Here is a 26,073-nt window from a genome sequence, read left to right as displayed (position 1 = left end):
GCACGAACGTAAGAAAGACAAAAAGAATAGGAACACAGCACAACTACTTACTTTTTTGCAGCACTCTCCGTATCTTTCGGTACCGCTCGGGCTCTCTTAATTTCAGGTCCGACCACCGCTTCCTGAGCTGATCTTTCGATCATCGTACCCCGAAATTCCAGTGCAGACTCTTGACCACTTTCGCCATGATCTTAGCCTTTCTGATATTGGGGTTGGGGTAAGGTCCATACTTTCCTTCATAGTCGGCCTTCTTCAGGATGTCGACCATCTCCAACATCTCCCCAAAGGACATATTTGAGGCCTTAAATCATCTCCTTCTGGATTGGGATGTTTCCGGATCCGGGCTTTTCCTCCTCCTCTATATAATTAGCACGCACCTGCTCTGACTCCGCCATGTGCTCTTCACCCACTGCGCCGAACAAAAAGGGGCGGGGAATAGACTAGAAAGAACATCAGGGGCGGGCGGAGTTACACGCATGCGCAGTGTGTATAAAGCGTAACACGCGTGCGTAGTATGTACGATCTGTGAGCGGATGAAGGAGTATCGGAGGCGCCGATCGTGATAACGAAGGTAAGAGCCAAACTTGGGCCTATACTGCTTCTAGATTGAGGCCTATATTGTAACTAGATTAGGAGAGTTTTGCCTGACATTAGGGTTTGTCTTGTGTTGTGTCTTGCAGTGAAAATGGATATCTTGAACGATACCGACTTCATGGCAATCTTCATCGACATGTTCAGGGAGCTGCCTTGTCTGTGGGAGATCAACCACCCACATTATAAGAACCAAACAAAGAGGAAGGCAGCGCTGGATCAATTGCTGGAAATTGTGAAGCAGGTGATCCCCACGGCAGACATGACCTATATGAAGATCCTAATTGGTGGCCTGAGGAGTACATATCTAAGGGAGCACAAGAAAGTCCAGGATTCGCAGAGATCCGGAGCAGCAGATGACATCTATGTCTCCAGGATGTGGTACTATGACAGGCTGCATTTTCTGGCAGGTCAGACTGAACCCAGGTCATCACTCTCCAGTCTTCCTTCCACGCTTCCTTCCCCCCCAGCTGAGGCTTCTGACGCCCAACCTGGGCCTTCCAGGCAGCAACATGTGGAGGAGCCCAGCTTGAGCCAGGTATAGCATTCCTTTAAATAGTTCAGGTTGGCCAATCAATGATGGTAACTAGATGTTAGTTTGGAGTACTAATTTATGATTGTGATTGATGATGCAAAAACTAAAACCATGTCCCTTTTTCATACACAGGGAAGTCGCAGCCAGGAGGTGGCCGGGCCGAGCAGGCTGCCTAATATGCAGGTCCCTCCCCTACACCTGCAAAGAGAAAGTGGCAGGAAGAGAAGTACCCTAGAGGAGGCTGCCATAGGCCTCTTTTGGAAGGCTACAGAGGCCCTGGGAGCACCACACACTGTGGAGGAGGACTTTGCTGGCATAATTGCCTGTAAAATGCAGCGGATGGAGGAGGACCAACAACTCATGTGTGAGTCATTAATTTTGGAAGCTCTCAATAAGGGGTTGAGGGGCAAAATAACATCTGATACCCACATTTGTGACCTCACACATGGTCCTCCTCCTCCTCCTCCAGGTCCTTCTACTTCTCCTCCTTCTCCTCCTCCTCCTCCAGGTCCTACTCCTCCTCCTGCCACATCTCCAACAGCAGAGCCACAGCCAGGAATGAAGCGTGGAAGGAAGACTAGAAAGTGATGACCCTGGATCCAGTCTGGTCTGGCAAAAGATGCAGCCTCTTGTGGTACCACAGCCTGGGGACACAGATTTCTTCTGCTGCTTTCCGGATCTCTGGGACTTCTGGACCAGACTGCACTCCCTTACATATGGACTCCTCCGGCCACCAATTTTGATGTTCAAGAATTGATGTCTGCCCTGGGGGTCCAAGGCTTCGGTAATTTCTGCTGTTTCTCCAGCGTTGCCTCCCTCTTTGTTTGGTTCTGAGCCCTTAATAAAGGATTTTTGGTTTCAATTATACTTGCAGACCTGAAGGGCCTGGTATGGAATTTAGGGGGACCCCCCACGTCATTTTTTTTTTAAATTTTGGTTTGGGGTTCCCCTGTGGGGAATTCCCATGCCGTTTTTATCAATGAACTTCTATGTGTATTGTCGGCAATGTAATAGCCGCGAGTAGTTTTAAATGGGTTTTTTCCTTTGAAATTTAATTTTGCTGTCAGACTGTTCTAAACACGGGAAACATGCGCCCCTTTACAGGCATACTATAGACACCCCCCAGCTACGAAATTTAAAGGGATATTACACTTTTATTGTTTGACTTTAAGCATTATTAAAATCACTGCTCCTGAAAAAACGGCCGTTTTTAAAACTTTTTTTTGCATTGATCCATGTCCCCTGGGGCAGGACCCAGGTCCCCAAACACTTTTTATGACAATAACTTGCATATAAGCCTTTAAAATTAGCACTTTTGATTATTCATGTTCGTGTCCCATAGACTTTAACGGTGTTCGCTCGGTGTTCGTTTCCTATTCGCATGTTTTGGTGCGAACCGAACAGGGGGGTGTTCGGCTCATCCCTACTTCTGAGCATGCGTGGAACTTTGTGCGTCAGAACAGGCCACACACGGTCGGAATTGACGCAATCGGATTTTGTTGTCGGAAAATTTTATAGCCTGCTCTCAAACTTTGTGTGTCGGAAAATCCAATGGAAAATGTCAGATGGAGCCCACACACGGTCGGAATTTCCGACAACACGCTCCGATCGGACATTATCCATCGGAAAATCCGACTGTGTGTACGGGGCATAATGCCCGTACACATGATCGGACATTGATCGGACATTCCGACAACAAAATCCATGGATTTTTCCCAACGGATGTTGGCTCAAACTTGTTTTGTCTACACACGGTCGCACAAAGTTGTCGGAATTTCTGATCGCCAAGAACGCGGTCACGTACACCACATACGACGAGACTATAAAAAGGCAGTTCAGAACCCTTTGGGCTCCTTTTGCTAATCTCGTGTTAATAAAAGTTTGGTGAGAGACGATTTGCGCTTTTTCAGACTCGTGGTTTTCAGATCGTTTTCTGCTGTTCAGTTTTTGCTTGTGGGTTTGTATCTGTTCAGTGCGTGCAGCGAGTTCCCCTTGACTCTGTCATTGTGTTCTTGTTCATTCATTACTGTTTTTCAAGTCGCTCTTCACAGGCCTTGCTGTTCTTCAGTGCGTTCTGTTACTTCGTTCTGAGCAGCCGACCGTTTTATAGCCATGTTGCGTATACGTACTCCTCGTAGAGTTCGTGCTGTGCGGGGGCTTGGTGTTGGGGTCCTTACCTTAAAACAAGTCCAGTCCATGAACAGGGTGGGGAGGGGTTCATGGACCAAGAATTGGTTGCTCCAGCGTGACCAGTTCTGTCACATGCCTTTGCTCCGTGAGATCCGTGAGAATAATCCTGATGTTTTCAGGAACTTTCCCCAGATGACGGACCCCGTATTTCACCATTTGTTGGCTTTGCTGACCCCCTATATCAGCAGGCAGGATACCTGCATGAGGCAAGCCATCACTCCAGAGCAGAGGCTAGTCGCCACCCTGCGTTCCTTGGCGATGGGGAGAAGCCTGCAGGACCTTAAGTTCTCGACAGGCATCTCCCCCCAAGACCTGTTCTGCCATCATCCAGGTCCTGCAGAAGGAGTATATGAAGGTAAGATTTTTATCCTTTAACATCATATTTTATTGTATTTAATGTTTACTAATGTATTGTATTTCTTTCCTCATTCCCTAATTACCATGATTGTAATATGCTGTGAATGTCCCCTTTGTCCTCATGCATGCTGGATTTTTATGAAATTTTTATTTTTGTCCTTCAGAAATATTTGCCTTCACTTACCTCCCCAGCATGCTCTCCTGGGCCTATATTCACCTCGTGTAGTCACTTAGCAATATATTTTGTCAGTTCCATAGTAGTGCTTTACCCTAAATACCCCCTAAAATGTCTAAAATTGTGATGTGTGCTTGAAATTCTGGCAGTGTGCCAGAGGCTTTTTTTTTGTGTTCACAAAATGTTTTTGAACCCTCCCTCCCCCCAACTGCTAACTCAGCTGATACCAATCCTCTATCTTCTGACTTTGCCAAACCCATACACACTATACCCACCTCGTTTGTGGTCAGATTTATGGATGAATTCCCCAAAGCATGTAGTGCAAGGGCCTGCCTGAATCCTTTCAAATGGTACTGTTTAAAGTTGTTGTACCCTATTATTATCTTGATAGGTAATAGCAGAATGTAAAAATGTGCTAAAATGTGTACATTGTGTATTTATATCTTTGTATTATGACACTTCTTACCTGTCCAGTGGGCTGCCAATAGTGTAAAGTAAGGAGGGGCTAACCAAAGTAATCCAAATTATTTAGCCATTCATCTCTCAAGTGTAGAGGGTTACCTGTCCAAAACTCCCCCCCCCCCGTAAAATTCACAAAATGGCCCATGGGGGGGAGGAGGAATCTGATAGGTGGACCTTATACCTTTGTCTTTAAATACTCCATAAAATAAATGTTATACTGATGTTGGCCAAGAATGTTTGTGTCTAATCTGCTTTTCATGTTTATGTGCAAAATGATTAATTTAATTTTCTTGTTTGACTCCACAGTTTCCTTCCAACCCACAGGAATGGCAGACTGTGGCCTCCCACTTTGCCCAGCGGTGGGTCTTTCCTAACTGCGGAGGGGCAATTGATGGGAAACACATCCACATCGTCCCACCACCCAACTCGGGGTCATACTATTACAACTACAAGGGGTTCAATAGTATTGTGATGTTGGCGGTGGTGTCGGCTACTTACGGGTTACTGTATGTTGCCACCTCCAGAAGACAATGTGGAAGGACTCCCATTCATCTTCATTGCGGATGAAGCGTTTGCGCTGAGGGACCATCTTATGAGGCCATTCCCTATGAGGACCCTCACCCAGGACCAGAGGGTTTTTAATTACCGGCTGGCCAGAGCCAGAAGAGTGGTGGAGAACACTATTGGAATAATGGCCAGCCGGTTCCGCCTATTTCTTACACCCATACACATGGCGGAGTATAAATGTAATCACATCATCCTGGCTTGCTGTGTTCTCCACAACTTTTTAAGGAGAAATTCTGTGAACTATGCTGGCTCAGTTGGGCCTGAATCCAGAATTCATGTAAATGAACCAACCCTGATGGCGCTTGAAGCTGGCCGTCCTGGCTTGCCCCCCCTGAGTGGCCGTGAGGTCCGTCTAAGATACATGGAATACTTTGCAGGTAGGGGGGCCATCGATATGCCAGACAATGTCTGAGACATTTTTTAAATAAAAAACAAATTTTAACTACTAAAATATTTGCTGACATTTACTGCTTGTCTTTCTTTTAGCTGACCATGACATACATTTTCGGGAGTCCTGAAAATGGCGTGATTGTGTAACATTAGAAAGCACTGTTGGGTGTTATTTACTAAAGGCAAAGACACTTTGCACTACAAGTGCCTTTGTGACTGCACTGAAACTGCGCTTGTAGTGCAAAGTGGATTTGCCCTTAGGAAATAACCCCCATTGTCACAGAAACCAACAATTTTACCATCTAAAAATTTTTGGAGCATTGAAAGAAGAATCCACACATTCTTGATTATCAATCTTTTTAATACCAGCACAGTCACATGTGCATTTATAAAAGGTCTTTAAAACAAACCAACATATTTGTTGTATAAAAGATTTTTAGGTGACATTAATAATAAAAGTAGAAATGTCCATTTAAGGTAAAACAGGCATGTATAAAACCAACAAGAAATACACAAATCTGGAACTTACAAAGTTCAACTTTGTTAGAAATTGAAGGCAACATCAGACATGAGTATTTATAAACTGTGTTTGATATTGCGTTCAGCAGATGGGGTGAAGTCACCCCTGGAAAAGCCAACTTTTGAAGATGCACACAAATTGCTGAATGTCAACATGTGCTAGCTGTCATCACAGGGGATCAAGGGACGTGTTTTGGGGGTGCATCCCCTTCCTCTCAGCTACTTTATTATTGAGGAAGGGGTTGCACCCACAAAACGCGTACATTGATCTCCCATGATAGCACATGTTGACACACTGTGTGCATCTTCAAAATTTGGCTTTTCGACAATAGGTAAAAAAAGGTGCAAGAAATTTTTGGGGAAAAATGCCAACTACATTAGGGATTTCGAAGGGTTTTAAACTCTCCCTAGAACATCAATGATGTTCTTCATTTTGTTTTTAACATCATTGATGTTTTTCTGGGTGTTTTCCAAGTCCCTATTACACCCCGTGATCTCCCCGATCAGGATCTGGGCATTTTCACTGGTGAAATGACCTGGATCCACAACATCACGATCACCTAAAAATATAAAAATAAAAAACACCATGTATTATAAATCTGCTGGCATCCATCTCTTACCTGAGCCTGTGGTCGCAGACACTCACCTGTTGTGGTGACAATTTCCACCACGTCTCCCTCCTCCTCCTCCTGTTGGCTTTGGGGGATTTCCCCTTCTTCCTGAGGTGGGGGGTCTGTGGTCTCCTCGGATGAGTGGTGTCCTCTGAGTCTTTTCTTCCCTATGTAAAAAAAAATAGGTATACTTAGGACACAGATATTTGAGGGCAGAAATAGGAATATGAAACATTGCTTGGAAGTGAGGTACAATTGTCTGTTTTGGCAGAGTTCCAAGATAAATAAATATTTTTGTCCTTTGTCAAGCTTGAATACTTACCTGTTTTGTACAAGCTTCACAGATGGAGTCACCCCTATAGCATACACTGGAGCACCTGTGTGGGGCCCCCTAATAAAAAGGGTGTTCTGATGTCCCACGCTAGTGCTCCAGCGTCCAGATGTGTAAACAGCTGCTGAGTGTCCTCTCCTTACACAGAATCTAGTTTGCATTTCATTCTAGTTACCAACCCTAGACACCAAAATTATTTTAAGAGAAGTAGGCTAGCAAAAATGTATTCTAATGCATATGTCCAAAACATGTGTTTTCTATGCCGAACAAACAATGTTTCATACGAACGAATAATGTGCCCATGAACATGAAAGTTGCCATTTTAAACTGTACAACAGTTAAGCAAAGCACATGGAGCAGCATGAACATTAGAAAAATAAAGAATAGGAACACAGCACAACTACTTACTTTTTTGCAGCACTCTCCTGATCCTTCTATACTGATCGTGCTCCCTTAATTTGAGGTCCGACCACAGCTTCCTGAGTTGATCCTTGGATCGACGTACCCCAAAATTCTTCTGCAGACTCTTGACAACTGTCGCCATAATCTTGGCCTTTCTGACATTGGGGTTGGGGTAAGGTCCATACTTCCCATCATAGTTGGCCCTTTTCAGTATGTCGACCATCTCCAACATCTCCCCAAAGGACATATTTGAGGCCTTAAATCGTCTCCTCCGGGATCCAGACATTTCTGGCTCCAGGCTTTCCTCCTCCTCCTCGTTGCTGTAATTATCAGACACCTGCTCTGTCTCCACCATGTGCTCTTCCCCCACTGTGCCGAACAAGAAGGGGCGGGGAATAGACTAGAAAGAACGTCAGGGGCAGGCGGAGTTTCACGCATGCACAGTGTATATAAAGCGTAACCATCCTCCTCCTCCTCCTGCCACAACTCCACCACCACAGACACAGCATGGAAGGAAGCGTGGAAGGAAGACCAGAGAGTGATGGCCTGGGTTCAGTCTGGTCTGACAAAAGATGCAGGCTCTTGTATGACCACAGCCTGGGGACATACATGTCACCTGCTGCTGTTCATGATCTCTTGGACTTCTGGACCAGATTGTACTCCCTTAGATAAGGACTCCTCAGGCCACCAATTTTGCCGTAAAATAGTTGATGTGTTCCCTGGGGGCCAAAGGCTTCGCCAATTTCTGCTGTTTCTCCAGTGTTGCCTCCCTCTTTCTTTGGTTATGAGCCCTTAATAAATTTTTAGTTTGTTTAATTATACTCGCCTATGTGTGTTTTCCTTCAAAAAGGACAGTTTGTTTGTGAGGCGGCAGGTACAATTCAAAAATACAATGTGAAATTAACAAGAGACACCAATACCAAGCAACCTCCTTGAGATTAAATAATACAAGAAAATAATGGTGTTGTGGTAACTTGACACACAAAACACACACCAAACTATTCTGGAGTTAAAAAAAATTAAATAAAAAAAAAAACACAAGATCAGGCTTAAAAAAAATACAAACCCAAAAAAACAAAAAACATTTAAATTTTTTAGTCAGATGTGACAAATCAAAATACAGTGATGAAATCACGATAAATAATAAAGAAAGAAGTTTGTGAGAAGTCTGTTTGAATATGAGCAGCAAAACTACTTCATTCTTCGAGCATTATAAAGAAGAAGAGAGTGCGCTGCATTAAACTATTTAAAACATTGCAGAGTGACGAAAGTGCTATATCCATTCCGAATGCTAATTTTACCAGACCGAGCAGTTCCGTCTCGGAATTTCTTCTGAGCATTCGTGGCACTTTGTGCGTCGGAATTGTCCACACACGGTCGGAATTGACGCTATCAGATTTTTTTTGTCGGAAAATTTTATAGCCTGCTCTCAAACTTTGTGTGTCCGAAAATTCGATGGAAAAAGTCCGATGGAACCCACACACGGTCGGAATTTCCGACAACAAGCTCCGATCGCACATTTTCCGTCGGACCGTGTGTACAGGGCATAACTTCTTGTCTGAGGGTACCTGCAGATATCTAGGGTTGATTTTATTATTATTATTATTATTATTATTATTATTATTATTATTCAGGATTTATATAGCACCACCAGTGTTTTATAACAGGAGGAATGACAATACAGTTACAATACAATTCAATACAGAAGGAATCAGAGGGCCCTGCCTGTTAGAGCTTACAATCTAAAAGAGAGGGTCAAGTGATACAAAAGCTAGTAATAACTGTGGGGGATGTGCTGATGGAGAAAATAAAAGTACAGTTGTTAGATTGAGGCAGGATAGGCTTTTCTAAAGAGAAAGTTTTTTTAGGGATTGCCTAAAAGTGGACAGAATAGGAGAAAATTGGACAGATTAGGGTAGGGAGATGCAGAGGATGGGAGAGGCTGGGAGAGGCTCGAAGTCCTGGAGATAAGCATTGGAGGAGGTGACAAGGGAGCTAGAGAGCAGGAGATCTTGAAAGGAATGAAGAGAACAATTTGGTTGGTATTTTAAGACTAGATTAGTGATGTAACTGGGGGTAGAGTTGTGGATGACTTTGTAAGTTGTTGTTAGTAGTTTGAATGTAATTCATTGGGTTAGCGGAAGCCTGTGGCAGGGTTGGCAGAGAGGGGTAGCAGACACTGAATGGTTAGTAAGTTGGATGAGTCTGGCAGAAGCATTCATGATGATCATGATTGGGAACATCTATGTAAAGGTAATTCAGTTAGGAGGGAGCTGCAGTACTCAAGGTGAGAGATGACCAGGGAATTAATTAAAAGCTTTGTGGTGTCATTGGTTAAGAAGGGGCCTATTTTGGACATTTTGCAGAAGTTGAGGTGTCAATATCTAGACAGTGATTTACATAGGTGGCCGAAAGAAGAATTCGGAGTCCAGGATTACACCTAGCATCCTGGCGTGCGGGTTGATAGCTGTGCCATTGATCTTGACTAGGGATGAGCCGAACAACCCCCGGTTCGGTTCGCAACAGAACCTGCGAACGGACCGAAAGTCTATGGGACTTGAACGTTCTAAATCAAAAGTGCTAATTTTAAAGGCTAATATGCAAGTTATTGTCCTAAAAAGGGTTTGAGGACCTGGGTCCTGCCCCAGGGGACATGTATCAGTGCAAAGGAGCACGTTTTTAAGGAGCAGTGATTTTAATGATGCTTAAAGTGAAAAGAAAAAAGAGAAATATTCCTTTAAATATTGTACCTGGGGGGTGCCTATAGTATGCCTGTAAAGTGGTGCATGTTTCCCGTGCTTAGAACAGTCCCTGCACAAAATGACATTTTTAAAGGAATAGAAGTAATTTAAAACTGCTTGCGGCTTTAATGTAATGTTGGGTCCCGGCAATATAGATAAAAATCAGTGAGACAAACGGCATGGGTACCCCCCAATCCCCAGTCCATTACCAGGCCCTTTGGGTCTTGTATAGGTATTAAGGGGAACCCCGCACCTAAATTAAAAAAAGGAAAGGCGTGGGGCCCCCAGGCCCTATATACTCTGAACAGCAGTATACAGGTGGTGCAAACAAGACAGGGACTGCAGGTTTGTTGTTAAGTAGAATCTGTTTGTAATTTTGAACTGGTACATTTTTAAAGTGTAGCTCCAGCCAAAAAATCTATTTTTAAGCTTTTTGGAAAACATAGGGAAAGGTTATCACCCCTGTAACATTTGCTTTGCTGTCTGTGCACCTCCTCAGAAGATTTTACCTCACTTTCTGTCCCAATGACAAATGTTTTTTTGAAAATTTGGGGTTTTTAGTGGAAACAAGGATTGGTGATAAAGCATCAGTGAAGAGGAGACACGTTTTTCCCATATTAACTCTTACAGGAGAGAATTTCCCTTCCTAGGGGTAGATTTCATCTCACTTCCTGTTGTCTCCTTCCGTTTGCAGGTAGGAGTCATTTGTAGGTTGGATGTTTGAAAGTAGGGGCCTGCCCTACATACTCTGCAGAAATTGGGACCTTAGGTGTTGGTGTTGCCACAACACTGTAAGCCCTCACAGTTACTCTTGGTGGGTGCAGGAACGGGCCGTGCTGTGAAATATTAGATCAAGAATTGTAATTACATGCCATTGTTGAACAGTGATAGAAATATAGGGCCTTTGGTGGTGGTGGTGGTGCTGGTGCCACAACACTGTAAGCCCTCACAGTTACTCCTGGTGGGCGCAGGAATGGGCCCTGCTGTGAAATATTAGATCAAGAATTGCAATTACATGTCCCTGTTGAACAGGGGCTGAAAAATTGGGCCTTAGGCACTGGTGCCACAACACTGCAACCCCTCACAGATACTATAGTTGAAGCGCAGGAATGAGCCCTGCTGCAAAGTATTTCATCAAAAATTGTAATTATATGCCCCTGTTAAACAGGGGCTGAAAATTTGGGCCTTGGGCACTGGTGCTGGCGCCACAACACTGCAACCCCTCACAGATACTCTAGTTGGAGCACAGGAATGAGCCCTGCTGCAAAGTATTGTGTCAAAAATTGTAATTACACACCCCTGTTAAACAGGGGCTGAAAAATTGGGGCTTGGGCACTGGTGCTGGTGCCACAACACTGTAACCCCTTACAGATACTCTAGTTGGAGCACAGGAATGAGCCCTGCTGCAAAGTATTGCATCAAAAATTGTAATTACACGCCCCTGTTGAACAGGGGCAGAAAAATTGGGCCTTGGCCACTGGTGGCGGTGCCCAGAACCAAAAATGTTCTTACAAGCTATCAGCATGAAAATTGAGGAGGAACAGGATTGTCACTCAGCATAACAGGATAGTCACTCAGCATCAGCATAGGCAGTCTTGAAGGGATCTCACATTAAAAAAAATCAATTGGTTACATCAGCATCAGGTGCGTCGTAGCTGGTGATCCAAGACTGATTCATTTTTATGAAGGTCAGCCGATCAACTGATTCGGTGGACAGGTACACCCTGTGATTGGTTACAAAGCCTCCAGCAGCACTGAATGTGCGTTCCGAAAGAACGCTGGATGCAGGACAGGCCAGTAGCTCGATTGCATACTGTGCAAGCTCTGGCCAGTGATCCATCTTCAAGACCCAGTAACCCAGAGGATTTTTGGTGGGAAAGGTGTCCAAGTCTGATCTTGCCCCTAGGTAATCCTGCACCTTGTGAATCAGATGCTGGCGATGGTTGATGGAACTGATCAGACCTTGGGGCTGCGGACTAAAAAATTGTCTGAACGCATCGGTCAGACGGCCACATTTTACACCACTCCTTCTGTGAATGACCGAAGCCTCAGCAACACGTTGTCCAGGAGGACCAGGAAATTGTAACCTCCCAGGCTCTGGAAACGCGTTGCAAAAACCTTTCTGCAAGGCCTCCTGAAGATGTTTCATCCTCTGCTCCCTCTGCGATGGCAAGATAAGGTCCACAACTTTACCCTTGTAACGTGGATCAAAGAGGGTTGCCAGCCAGTAATCATCCATCCCCTTGATACCACGAATACGAGGATCCTTCCGCAGGATTTACAGGATCAGGGAGGCCATGCGGTGTAGGTTTGCTGAGGCATTCGGTCCAGAGTCCTCTGGGTCACTAAGGACAACATGATCTGCAGCCACCTCCTCCCAGCCACATACAAGTCCATGGGTTTCTTCGGACTGTACATGATCCATTGCCTTTGAAGACTGCTGCTGATTCTGAGTGCCTGGTTCAACCTCTATGCTGACACAATCCTCCTCCTCCTCTTCCTGTGTGATCGGCGGGAATGCAGGAACACTGTCTGGATAAAGGGGGCCTTGAGAGGTAAGGAAGTCCTCTTCTTTCTCCCTCTATTCTGCCTCAAATGCCCTGTCCATTATTCCACGCAGCGTGTGCTCCAACAGGTGGACAAGAGGGATAGTGTCACTGATACATGCACTGTCACTGCTCACCATCCTCGTGGCCTCCTCAAATGTTGACAGGACAGTGCATGCACTTCTGATCATAGCCCACTGGCGTGTGGAAAAAAAACAAGGTCCCCTGACCCTGTAGTGGTGCCATAGTCGCATAGGTACTCATTGATGGCCCTCTGCTGCATGTGCAGCTGCTGCAGCATGGCCAATGTTAAGTTCCACCTGGTGGGCATGTCACAGATTAGGCAGTTCTTGGGCAGGTTAAGTTCCTTTTGGAGGTCAGCCAGCCGAGCACTGGCATTATATGACCTGTGGAAATGCACACAGACTTACCTGGCCTGCCTCAGGACATCCTGTAAGCCTGGGTACCTGCCAAAAAAACGCTGCACCACCAAGTTAAGGACGTGAGCTAAACAGGGCACATGGGTCAGTTGTCCCTGTCGGAGGGCGGAGAGGAGGTTGGTGCCATTGTCGCAAACCACCATACCTGGCTTAAGCTGGCATGGCATCAACCACCTCTGAACCAGCCCCTGCAGAGCTGACAGAATCTCTGCTCCAGTGTGGCTCCTGTCCCCCAAGGACACCAGATCAAGCACCGCATGGCATCTTTTTGCTGCGTACTTGCATAGCCCCTAGAATGCCTACGGAGCACCGCTGGTTCCGAGGACAAATCAGCACAGGAAGAGGTCATTGAGGAAGAAGAAGAGGAGGGGGTGGAGGAGAGAGGTGTGGAAGAATCCCCACTAGTAGAATTTTGGAGGCGTGGGGGCGGAACAACCTCCAACACTACTGCATCCTGTCCTGCATCCTTCCCAGCTGCCAGAAAAGTCACCCAGTGCGTGGTGAAAGATAGGTTTCAGAGAGGACTGTCCTTTTTGGGCACCCCCTCTCTCTGGGTTCACGTTTCTGCCTTCCCCTAGCTGAGTACCATCATCGGAGCCTTCAAAACGCTGGGCATCCTCCTGGAGCATGTACCCAACACTGTGGTCAAACAGTTCGGGGGACTCCTCAGGAAGACATGGTGGGGCTGGGGAAGGAGTGAATGATGCCATTGAGCCGAGGAAAGAGGCCGCGTTGGCAGCTGCTTTGCCAGACAAAGTACCATGAGCCTGGGTGAGAGAGGATGAGGAGGATGAGGATGGCTTGGTCATCCACTCTACCAAGTCTTCCACATGTTGCGGCTCTACATGGCGAGCTGCAGAAAAAAAGGACAAGCGTGTTCCACGGCCACGTGCTGATGAGGATGCACCGTCTCCATGACCAGCACTGTTGCCTCTAGACACAGAGCCTGCTTGCCCTCTTTAATTGGCTTGTGACTGTCTGCCTCTCCTTGTTGGCCTTCCAGACATACTAATGGCCTGCAGTGAGATGTAGCTGCACAAAGCTGGGATGTATATATATATATACTGATACTGCAGCTAGCAGAATCAACTGCCTGCCTGCAGTATTATTAGTATGAGAACACAAACAATTTTCTTCAGGTAGCTTTAGGTGCACACTGTGCAGAGGACACAGTACACTAACTGTAAATACTGCAGCTGCCTGCCTGTGGTATTAATAGGATCAGAAAAACAGCAATTGTCTTCAGGTAGCTTTAGGTGCACACTGTGCAGAAGACGCACTACACTAACTGTAAATATTGCAGCTGCCTGCCTGTGGTACTAATAGGATCAGAAGAACACCACCAATTTTCTCCACGTAGCTTTAGGTGCACACTGTGCAGAGGACACAGTACACTAACTGCAAATACTGCAGCTGCCTGCCTATGGTATTAATAGGATCAGAACAGCAGCAATTGTCTTCAGGTAGCTTTAGGTGCACAATGTGCAGAGGACACAGTACACTAACTGTAAATACTGCGGCTGCCTGCCTGTGGAATTATTAGGAACAGAACAACAGCAATTGTCTTCATGAAGCTTTAGGTGCACACTGTGCAGAGGACGCACTACACTAACTGTAAATACTGCAGCTGCCTGTCTGTGGTACTAATAGGATCAGAAGAACACCACCAATTTTCTTCAGGTAGCTTTAGGTGCACACGGTGCAGAGGACACAGTACACCAACTGTAAATACCGCAGCTGCCTGCCTGTGGTATTAATAGGATCAGAACAACAGCAATTGTCTTCAGGTAGCTTTAGGTACACACTCTGCAGAGGACACAGTACACTAACTGTAAATACTGCAGCTGCCTGCCTGTGGTATTAATAGGATCAGAACAACAGCAACTGTCTTCATGAGGCTTTAGGTGCACACTGTGCAGAGGAAGCACTACACTAACTGTAAATACTGCAGCTGCCTGCCTGTGGTACTAACAGCATCAGAACAATAGCAATTGTCTTCAGGTAGCTTTAGGTGCACACTGTGCAGAGGACACAGTACACTAACTGTAAATACTGCAGCTGCCTGCCTGTGGTACTAATAGGATTTGAACAACATCAAGTGTTTTCAGGTAGCTTTAGGTGCACACTGTGCAGAGGACACAGTACACTAACTGTAAATACTGCAGTTGCCTGCTTGTAGTATTAATAGGATCAGAACAACAGCAATTGTCTTCAGGTAGCTTTAGGTGCACACTGTGCAGAGTATGACTACACTAACTGTAAATACTGCAGCTGCCTGCCTGTGGTATTAATAAGATTAGAACAACAGCAATTGTCTTCAGCTAGCTTTAGGTGCACACTGTGCAGAGGTCACACTACACTAACTGTAAATACAGTTACAGCTGCAGTATTTACAGTTAGTGTAGTGCGTCCTCTGCACAGTGTGCACCTAAAGCTACCTGAAGACAATTGCTGTTGTTCTGATCCTATTAATACCACAGGCAGGCAGCTGCAGTACTTACAGTTAGTGCACTGTGTCCTCTCCACAGTTTGCACCTAAAGCTACCTGAAGAAAATTGGTGGTGTTCTTCTGATCCTATTAGTACCACAGGCAGGCAGCTGAAGTATTTACAGTTAGTGTAGTGCATACTCTGCACAGTGAGCACTGAAGCTACCTGAAGACAATTGCTGCTGTTCTGATCCTATTAATACCACAGACAGGCAGCTGCAGTATTTAGAGTCAGTGTACTGTGTCCTCTGCACTGTGTGCACCTAAAGCTACCTGAAGACAATTGCTGTTGTTCTGATCCTATTAATACCTCAGGCAAGCATCTGCAGTATTTACAGTTAATGTAGTGTGTCCTCTGCACAGTGTGCAACTAAAGCTACCTGAAGACAATTGTTGTTGTTCTGATCCTATTAATACCACAAGCAGGCAGCTGCAGTATTTACAGTTAGTGTACTATGTCCTCTGCACAGTGTGCACCTAAAGCTACCTAAAAACAATTGCTGTTGTTCTGATCCTATTAGTACCAATGGAAGAAGCTGCAGTATTTACAGTTAGTGTACTGTGTCCTTTGCACAATGTGCACCTAAAGCTACCTGAAAACAATTGCTGTTGTTCTGATCCTATTAGTACCACAGGCAGGCAGCTGCAGTATTTACAGTTAGTGTAGTGCGACCTCTGCACAGTGTGCACCTAAAGCTACCTGAACACAATTGCTGTTGTTCTAATCCTATTAGTACCACAGGCAGGCAGCTGCAGTATTTACAGTTAGTGTAGTGCGTCATCTGCACAGTGTGCACCTAAAGCTAGCTGAAGACAATTGGTGGTGTTCTTCTGATCATATTATTACCACAGGCAGGCAGCTGCAGAATTTACAGTTAGTGTAGTGCGTCCTCTGCACAGTGTGCACCTAAAGCTACCTGAAGACAATTGCTGTTGTTCTGATCTTATTAATACCACAAGGAGGCAGTTGCAGTATTTACAGTTAGTGTACTGTGTCCTCTGCACAGTGTGCACCTAAAGCTACCTGAAGAAAATTGGTGGTGTTCTTCTGATCCTATTAGTGCCATAGGCAGGCAGCTGCAGTATTTGCAGTTAGTGTATTGCGTCCTCTGTACAGTGTGCACCTAAAGCTACCTGGAGACAATTGCTGTTGTTCTGATCCTATTAATACCTCAGGCAAGCATCTGCAGTATTTACAGTTAATGTAGTGTGTCCTCTGCACAGTGTGCAACTAAAGCTACCTGAAGACAATTGTTGTTGTTCTGATCCTATTAATACCACAAGCAGGCAGCTGCAGTATTTACAGTTAGTGTACTATGTCCTCTGCACAGTGTGCACCTAAAGCTACCTAAAAACAATTGCTGTTGTTCTGATCCTATTAGTACCAATGGAAGAAGCTGCAGTATTTACAGTTAGTGTACTGTGTCCTTTGCACAATGTGCACCTAAAGCTACCTGAAAACAATTGCTGTTGTTCTGATCCTATTAGTACCACAGGCAGGCAGCTGCAGTATTTACAGTTAGTGTAGTGCGACCTCTGCACAGTGTGCACCTAAAGCTACCTGAACACAATTGCTGTTGTTCTAATCCTATTAGTACCACAGGCAGGCAGCTGCAGTATTTACAGTTAGTGTAGTGCATCCTCTGCACAGTGTGCACCTAAAGCTAGCTGAAGACAATTGGTGGTGTTCTTCTGATCGTATTATTACCACAGGCAGGCAGCTGCAGAATTTACAGTTAGTGTAGTGCGTCCTCTGCACAGTGTGCACCTAAAGCTACCTGAAGACAATTGCTGTTGTTCTGATCTTATTAATACCACAAGGAGGCAGTTGCAGTATTTACAGTTAGTGTACTGTGTCCTCTGCACAGTGTGCACCTAAAGCTACCTGAAGAAAATTGGTGGTGTTCTTCTGATCGTATTATTACCACAGGCAGGCAGCTGCAGAATTTACAGTTAGTGTAGTGCGTCCTCTGCACTGTGTGCACCTAAAGCTACCTGAACACAATTGCTGTTGTTCTGATCCTATTAATATCACAGGCAGGCATCTGCAGTATTTACAGTTAGTGTAGTGTGTCCTCTGCACAGTGGGCACATAAAGCTACCTGAAGACAATTGCTGTTGTTCTGATCCTATTAATACCACAGGCAGGCAGCTGCAGTACTTACAGTTAGTGCACTGTGTCCTCTCCACAGTTTGCAGCTAAAGGTACCTGAAGAAAATTGGTGGTGTTCTTCTGATCCTATTAGTACCACAGGCAGGCAGCTGAAGTATTTACAGTTAGTGTAGTGCATACTCTGCACAGTGAGCACTGAAGCTACCTGAAGACAATTGCTGCTGTTCTGATCCTATTAATACCACAGACAGGCAGCTGCAGTATTTGGAGTCAGTGTACTGTGTCCTCTGTACTGTGTGCACCTAAAGCTACCTGAAGACAATTGCTGTTGTTCTGATCCTATTATTACCTCAGGCAGGCATCTGCAGTATTTACAGTTAGTGTAGTGTGTCCTCTGCACAGTGTGCAACTAAAGCTACCTGAAGACAATTGTTGTTGTTCTGATCCTATTAATACCACAAGCAGGCAGCTGCAGTATTTACAGTTAGTGTACTGTGTCCTTTGCACAATGTGCACCTAAAGCTACCTGAAATCAATTGCTGTTGTTCTGATCCTATTAGTACCACAGGCAGGCAGCTGCAGTATTTACAGTTAGTGTAGTGCGACCTCTGCACAGTGTGCACCTAAAGCTACCTGAACACAATTGCTGTTGTTCTAATCCTATTAGTACCACAGGCAGGCAGCTGCAGTATTTACAGTTAGTGTAGTGCGTCCTCTGCACAGTGTGCACCTAAAGCTACCTGAAGACAATTGGTGGTGTTCTTCTGATCGTATTATTAACACAAGCAGGCAGCTGCAGAATTTACAGTTAGTGTAGTGCGTTGTACACCTAAAGCTACCTGAAGACAATTGCTGTTGTGCTGATCTTATTAATACCACAAGGAGGCAGTTGCAGTATTTACAGTTAGTGTACTGTGTCCTCTGCACAGTGTGCACCTAAAGCTACCTGAAGAAAATTGGTGGTGTTCTTCTGATCCTATTAGTGCCATAGGCAGACAGCTGCAGTATTTGCAGTTAGTGTATTGCGTCCTCTGTACAGTGTGCACCTAAAGCTACCTGGAGACAATTGCTGTTGTTCTGATCCTATTAATACCACAGGTAGGCAGCTGCAGTATTTAGAGTTAGTGTACTGTGTCCTCTACACAGTGTGCACCTAAAGGTACCTGAAGAAAATTGGTGGTGTTCTTCTGATCCTATTAGTACCACAGGCAGGCAGCTGCAATATTTACAGTTAGTGTAGTGCATACTCTACACAGTGTGCACCTGAAGCAACCTGAAGACAATTGCTGTTGTTCTGATCCTATTAATACCACAGGCAGGCAGCTGCAGTATTTAGAGTCAGTGTACTTTGTCCTCTGCACTGTGTGCACCTAAAGCTACCTTAAGACAATTGCTGTTGTTCTGATCCTATTAATACCACAGGCAGGCATCTGCAGTATTTGCAGTTAGTGTAGTGTGCCCTCTGCACAGTGTGCACCTAAAGCTACCTGAAGACAATTGCTGTTGTTCTGATACTATTAATACCACAAGCAGGCAGCTGCAGTATTTACAGTTAGTGTGCTGTGTCCTCTGCACAGTGTGCACCTAAAGCTACCTGAAAACACAATTGCTGTTGTTATGATCCTATTAGTACCACAGGAAGCAGCTGCAGTATTTACAGTTAGTGTACTGTGTCCTCTGCACAATGTGCACCTAAAGCTACCTGAAAACAGTTGCTGTTGTTCTGATCCTATTAGTACCACAGGCAGGCAGCTGCAGTATTTACAGTTAGTGTAGTGCGACCTCTGCACAGTGTGCACCTAAAGCTACCTGAAGACAGTTGCTGTTGTTCTGATCCTATTAATACCACAGGCAGGCAGCTGCAGTATTTACAGTTAGTGTAGTGTGTCCTCTGCACAGTGTGCACCTAAAGCTGTGGTACTAACAGTATCAGAAGAACACGACCAATTGTCTTCAGGTAGCTTTAGGTGCAATCTGTGCAAAGGGCACACTACACTAACTGTAAATACTGCAGCTGCCTCCCTGTGGTACTAATAGGATCAGAACAATAGAAATTGTCTTCAGGTAAATTTAGGTGCACACTGTGAAGAAGACACAGTACACTAACTGTAAATACTGCAGCTGCCTGTCTGAGGTATTAATAGGATCAGAACAACAGCAATTGCCTTCAGGTAGCTTTAGGTGCACACTGTGCAAAGGATGCACTATACTAACTGTAAATACTGCAGCTGCCTGTCTGTGGTACTGATAGGATCAAAACAATAGCAATTGTCTTCAGGTAGCTTTAGGTGCACACTGTGCAAAGGACATAGTACACTAACTGTAAATACTGCAGCTGCTTCCTGTGGTACTAATAGGATCAGAACAACAGCAATTGTTTTCAGGTAGCTTTAGGTGCACACTGTGCAGAGGACACAGTACACTAAGTGTAAATACTGCAGCTGCCTGCTTGTTGTATTAATAGGATCAGAACAACAGTAATTGTCTTCAGGTAGCTTTAGGTGCACACAGTGCAGAGGACACAGTAAACTAACTGTAAATACTGCAGCTGCCTGCCTGTGGTATTAATGGGATCAAAACAACAGCAATTGACTTCAGGCAGCTTCAGGTGCACACTGTATAGAGGATCCACTACACTAACTGTAAATACTGCAGCTGCCTTCCTGTGGTACTAACAGGATCAGAAGAACATCACCATTTTTCTTTGGGTAGCTTTAGGTGCACACTGTGCAGAGGACACAGTACACTAACTGTAAATACTGCAGCTGCCTGCCTGTGGTATTAATTGGATCAGAACATCAGCAATTGTCTTCAGGTAGCTTTAGGTGCACACTGTGCAGAGGACGCACTACACTAACTTCAAATACTGCAGCTGCCTGCCTGTGGTACTAATATGATCAGAAGAACACCACCAATTGTCTTCAGGTAGCTTTAGGTGCACACTGTGCAAAGGACGCACTACACTACCTGTAAATACTGCAGCTGCCTGCCTGTGGTACTAATAGGATCAAAACAACAGCAATTGTCTTCAGGTAGCTTTAGGTGCACACTGTGCAGAGGACACAGTACACTAACTGTAAATACTGCAGCTGCCTGCCTGTGGTATTAATAGGATCAGAACAACAGCAATTGTCTCCAGGTAGCTTTAGATGTACACTGTGCAGAGTACGCACTACACTAACTGTAAATATTGCAGCTGCCTGCCTGTGGTACTAATAGACTAATAGGATGAGAACAACAGTAATTTTCTTCAGGTAGCTTTAATTGCACACTATGCAGAGGACACAGTACACTAACTGTAAATACTGCAGCTGCCTACCTGTGGTATTAATAGGATCAGAACAACAGCAATTGTCTTCAGGTAGCTTCAGGTGCACACTGTGCAGAGGATGCACTACACTAACTGTAAATACTGCAGCTGCCTGCCTGTGATACTAATAGGATCAGAAGAACACCACCAATTTTCTTCAGGTAGCTTTAGGTGCACACTGTGCAAAGGACGCACTACACTAACTGTAAATACTGCAGCTGCCTGCTTGTGCTACTAATAGGATCAGAACAACAGCAATTGTCTCCAGCTAGCTTTAGGTGCACACTGTGCAGAGGATGCAATACACTAACTGCAAATACTGCAGCTGCCTGCCTGTGGTGCTAATAGGATCAGAAGAACACCACCAATTTTCTTCAGGTATCTTTAGGTGCACACTGTGCAGAGGACACAGTACACTAACTGTAAATACTGCAGCTGCCTGCTTGTGCTACTAATAGGATCAAAACAACAGCAATTGTCTTCAGGTAGCTTTAGGTGTACACTGTGCAGAGGACACAGTACACCAACTGTAAATACTGCAGCTGCCTGCCTGTGGTATTAATAGGATCAGAACAACAGCAATTTTCTTCAGGTAGCTTTAGGTGCACACTGTGCAGAGGACGCACTACACTAACTGTACATACTGCAGCTGCCTGCATGTGGTACTAATAGACTAAAAGGATTAGAACAACAGCAATTGTCTTCAGGTAGCTTTTGGTGCACACTGTGCAGAGGACACAATACACTAACTGTAATTACTGCAGCTGCCTGCCTGTAGTATTAATAGGATCAGAACAACAGCAATTGTCTTCAGGTAGCTTTAGGTGCACACTGTGCAGATGATGCACTAAACTAACTGTAAATACTGCAGCTGCCTGCCTTTGGCATTAATAGGATCAGAACAACAGCAATTTTCTTCAGGTAGCTTTAGGTGCACACTGTGCAGAGGATGCACTAAACTAACTGTAAATACTACAGCTGCCTGCCTGTGGTACTAATAGGATCCGAAGAACACCACCAATTTTCTTCAGGTAGCTTTAGGTGCATACTGTGCAGAGGACACAGTACACTAACTGTAAATACTGTAGCTGCCTGCCTTTTGGTACTAATAGGATCAGAAGAACACCAGCAATTTTCTTCAGGTAGCTGTAAATACTGTAAAAATACCTGCCTGCCTGTCAGTAGGAAGAGAATATCAGCAATGGATCTAGCTAAAATGAATACAGTATATATATATATATATATATATATATATGTTTTTTTTTTTTTTTTTTTCAACACCTAGGATGCATATATATATATATATATATATATATATATATATATATATATATATATATATATATATACACAATACACTGTAATTGCAGCTAACTGACTCGTCTGCCTACTCTATCTAACTTAAATCAAATGACACTGTCGTAGGCGGCCTTATATAGTTTTGGGCATGTACTAAACCCCCCAAGCCATAATTGGCCAAAGCCACCCTGGCTTTGACCAATTACGGCTCTCTGTACAGACGGCACTGTGATTGGCCAAGCATGTGGGTCATAGTGTATGCTTGGCCAATCATCAGCCAGCAATGCACTGCGATGCTGCAGTGAATTATGGGCCGTGACGTGCCACTCGAATTTGGCGCGAACGGCCCAAAGCATTCGCAATTCAACGAACAGTCGACCAGGCGATGTTTGGGTCGAACATGGGTTTGACTCGAACTCGAAGCTCATCCCTAATCTTGACAAAGAAGCCAGGGTAATGGGCATGTAAGGAATGAGGTGAGGAAATATTGTAAGCTCGGTTTTGAATAGATTGAGTGTGAGGAAGTGGTGTGACACTGAGAAGTATGTTATTAAAAGTAACAAAGAAAATAAGGCAGTACCTCCAAATATAGAATATTACAAGCTTAAAGGGGTTGTAAAGCTAAAAACATTTTTTGCAACATTTGATCTATATGCTATATAGATCATGAATCTAGCTGTTATTTCTGCCGAAATTTTTTATTTACCTGTTAGATAAAGAGGCTTTATCAGCACTTCCTCCTTTCCTCTCTGTATGTTCTCCTCAACTTCTGGGTTTTCGAGCGTCCTCCGTGCAGCATCGTCACGGCTTTAAAGGAAGGCTCCCCTGCCTCCCGTGCCTGTGAACACACACAGTGTCTCCCAGCAGGGATGTAGTCCCAAGGGAGGGGGCGAACATGCTGACTAACCCCCAGCCAGAATGGCTCGGATGATGGGGGCAAGCTTCTAGAGGAGAAACAGGAAGTGTAAAATTCACACACAGAAAAAAAGCATTTACAAAGGAAAATGAAGGAAAAGGTAAGTGAACCAACAGTACACTACCTTAAAGAAACATATTTAGAAAATAAAAAATGAACCTTTAGTATCACTTTAAGGTTCCATTCACACCTAGACAATTTGAATTTAAAAATCGCAGCAAAACTTGGGACATGTTTACTTCTTAATGGCACCCCAATCGTGGTGCGATTTTGCCATGGTTGTCACATGACAAATCGCGGCAAAATCGATCAAACAAAATCGCGGGACGTGTGTCGCCGAAAGAAATTATTTTATTGGGGACACGCGTTCTGTGATTTTGTTTGTGTGATTTTGCAACAATATGTCGTGCGACAATTTCTGCAAAATTGCACAGTGATTGGGGTGCCGTTACTTCTTAATGGCATCGCAAACGCGTCCAGTGTTTTGCTGCAATTTGGAATCTCGGGCAGTATCACGGCAATTCTGCCTGTGTTTCAAATCACCTAGATGTGAATGGAGCCTAAAGCATGTGCCATCAACACACTATTCATTATGTGCAAAAAGCATCAACAATATTCAAATATGAGAAATAAAAAATCAGTGTAAATAAAGTCCAATGCAAATATGTGATACATATCACCACAAAGAAAGTGTCTTCCACCAGCTAATAGAAATCCTCTCCACCATGTGTGAACAACAGAGCTAAAATGCTCTCACCGACATTAAAGCTGCCAGAGGAAAGCAGCAACATGCACGTTTGTGTCAACAGGATCCTTTGCATGTGGTTAACCAGCTCCATTCTCACAATGAGGAATAATAAAAATCAATATGAGGAACTTTTTGGTTTAGATAGTTAAAGTGCCCACTAATTTGTTTCAGAGTGCTCTTAGTGCACCCTAGTTAATATCTTTTTAATCTGTTCTAATCAGTTGTTGTTGCTGCTGTTATTATTAGACCACAATAAAATGGAACCTTGTTACCTATTTTGGCCTCTAGTAATTGAACTTCCTTTATAGTAAATGTACCATTCCAGACCTATTAGACATTGTTTGGTCCTAAAGAAAATGCGACTATAACAAAATGTTGCCTATATAACAATATACTGGAACACCATTCTCTAATATGACGGATCTTAGGGAAAATGGCTGCCGTGACTACAACAAAATGGAGCCTGAACTTGGTTAGTTGGTGCTCTAGTGTCTTTGTTTTATTCAGTAGCAGACTATTTAGGGAGGTGATGTATGGATGTGCTAGTACTAGCATACCCTGAAAAATGTGCATTCATATGAATTGCGTTGGGACAGGAGCTACACGCTAATGTATCACCACCACTTCCATGCTTGGAACTGGCGGCTTTCTTTGTAAGTGCACTGTTTTATTTGTCATGACAATCATTTTACTGGCATTTGGATGAAGCCTTTTCCTTATGTGAAATCTATACTTTTAAATAAATATACTACTCTATATGTGATCCCCTGCTTGTGTCTCTGTGTGGTGATCACTTTTTTCCCCAGACAGTATCAAACCTTCTGACTGTCCCCAGTGGTGAGAAGCGATCTTGCAGGGTCTCCTCATATTGAGAGTGGAGCTGGTTGACCAGGTGTGGAGGGTCCTGTTGACACAAAAGCTCATGTTGCTGCTTTCCTCTGACAGCTTTAATGTTGGCGAGTGCATTTTAGCTCTGTTTGTCATGCGTTATGGAGAGGACTCTTTTACATTGGACTTCATTTACCGTATATACTTGAGTATAAGCCGAGTTTTTCAGCACATTCTTTTGTGCTGAAAATGCCCCCTTCGGCTTATACTCGAGTCAAGCAATTTTCTGCAGCAGAGAATGACATTTACTGAACTGAATTTGGGGCCCCATATCTTGAGGCCACTAGGCGCTAGTAACTTCAGATTTGGTGTGCAAACCCAGTGGAACTGGCACTATAACATATCCAAAGCTGGGGTTCCTAGCGCAAAGTGGCCCCGAGATACGGGGCCCCAAATTTGATTCAGAAAATGTCATTCTCTGCTGCAGAAAAGTGTTTGACATTTTCCGAACTGATTTTGGAGCCCCGTATCTCGGGGCCACTTTGTGCTAGGAACCCCAGCTGTGGATATGTTGTAGTGCTAGTTCCACTGGGTTTGCACACCAAATTTGGGGTTCCTAGCATCAAATGGGCCCCAAAATCAGTCAACTGTGTCCATCTGCAGCAATGTCATTTCGGGGCCCTTTGGGTCCAGAGATCCCAAATTTTGGCTGCAGCTAGAGGGCATCTAGGAACCCTTAACTACTGAGTTTGAAGTTCGGGGGACCTATGGCTGCAAATGGGCACAGTAAGGCATGCAAATGGGCACAGTGAGGCTGCAAATGGGCATTGCTGACCCTCTTTTTCACTTACAGTGGCTGCGCATTTCTCAGCCTAGGCTTATACTCGAGTCAATAAGTTTTCCCAGTTTTTTATGGTAAAATTAGGTGCCTCGGCTTATATTTGGGTCGGCTTATACTCTAGTATATACGGTACACTGATTTAATTTTTTAACCATATTTGAATATTGTGGATGCTTTTTGCACATTATGAATAGTGTGTTGATTGCACATGCTTTAAGCTTGTACGTAATCTTCTATATTTGGAGGTGCTGCATTATTTTCTTTGTTGGCTTGTTTGGGTGCTTTATATCTACCTTTTGCAAGCTGCCCATTTCTTGAATTTATTTTATCACTGACCCCCTTTTTGTGTTAGTAATGCCCCGTACACACGGTCGGACTTTGTTCGGACATTCCGACAACAAAATCCTAGGATTTTTTCCGACGGATGTTGGCTCAAACTTGTCTTGCATACACACGGTCACACAAAGTTGTCGGAAAATCAGATCGCTCTATACGCGGTGACGTAAAACACGTACGTCGGGACTATAAACGGGGCAGTGGCCAATAGCTTTCATCTCTTTATTTATTCTGAGCACGCGTGGCACTTTGTCCGTCGGATTTGTGTACACACGATAGGAATTTCCGACAACGGATTTTGTTGTCGGAAAATTTTATCTCCTGCTCTCCAACTTTG

The sequence above is a fragment of the Aquarana catesbeiana genome, linkage group LG09 (genome assembly GCF_042186555.1).
Source record: "Aquarana catesbeiana isolate 2022-GZ linkage group LG09, ASM4218655v1, whole genome shotgun sequence".
NCBI classification, from domain to species: domain Eukaryota; kingdom Metazoa; phylum Chordata; class Amphibia; order Anura; family Ranidae; genus Aquarana; species Aquarana catesbeiana.
This window is presented reverse-complemented; position numbering follows the sequence as displayed.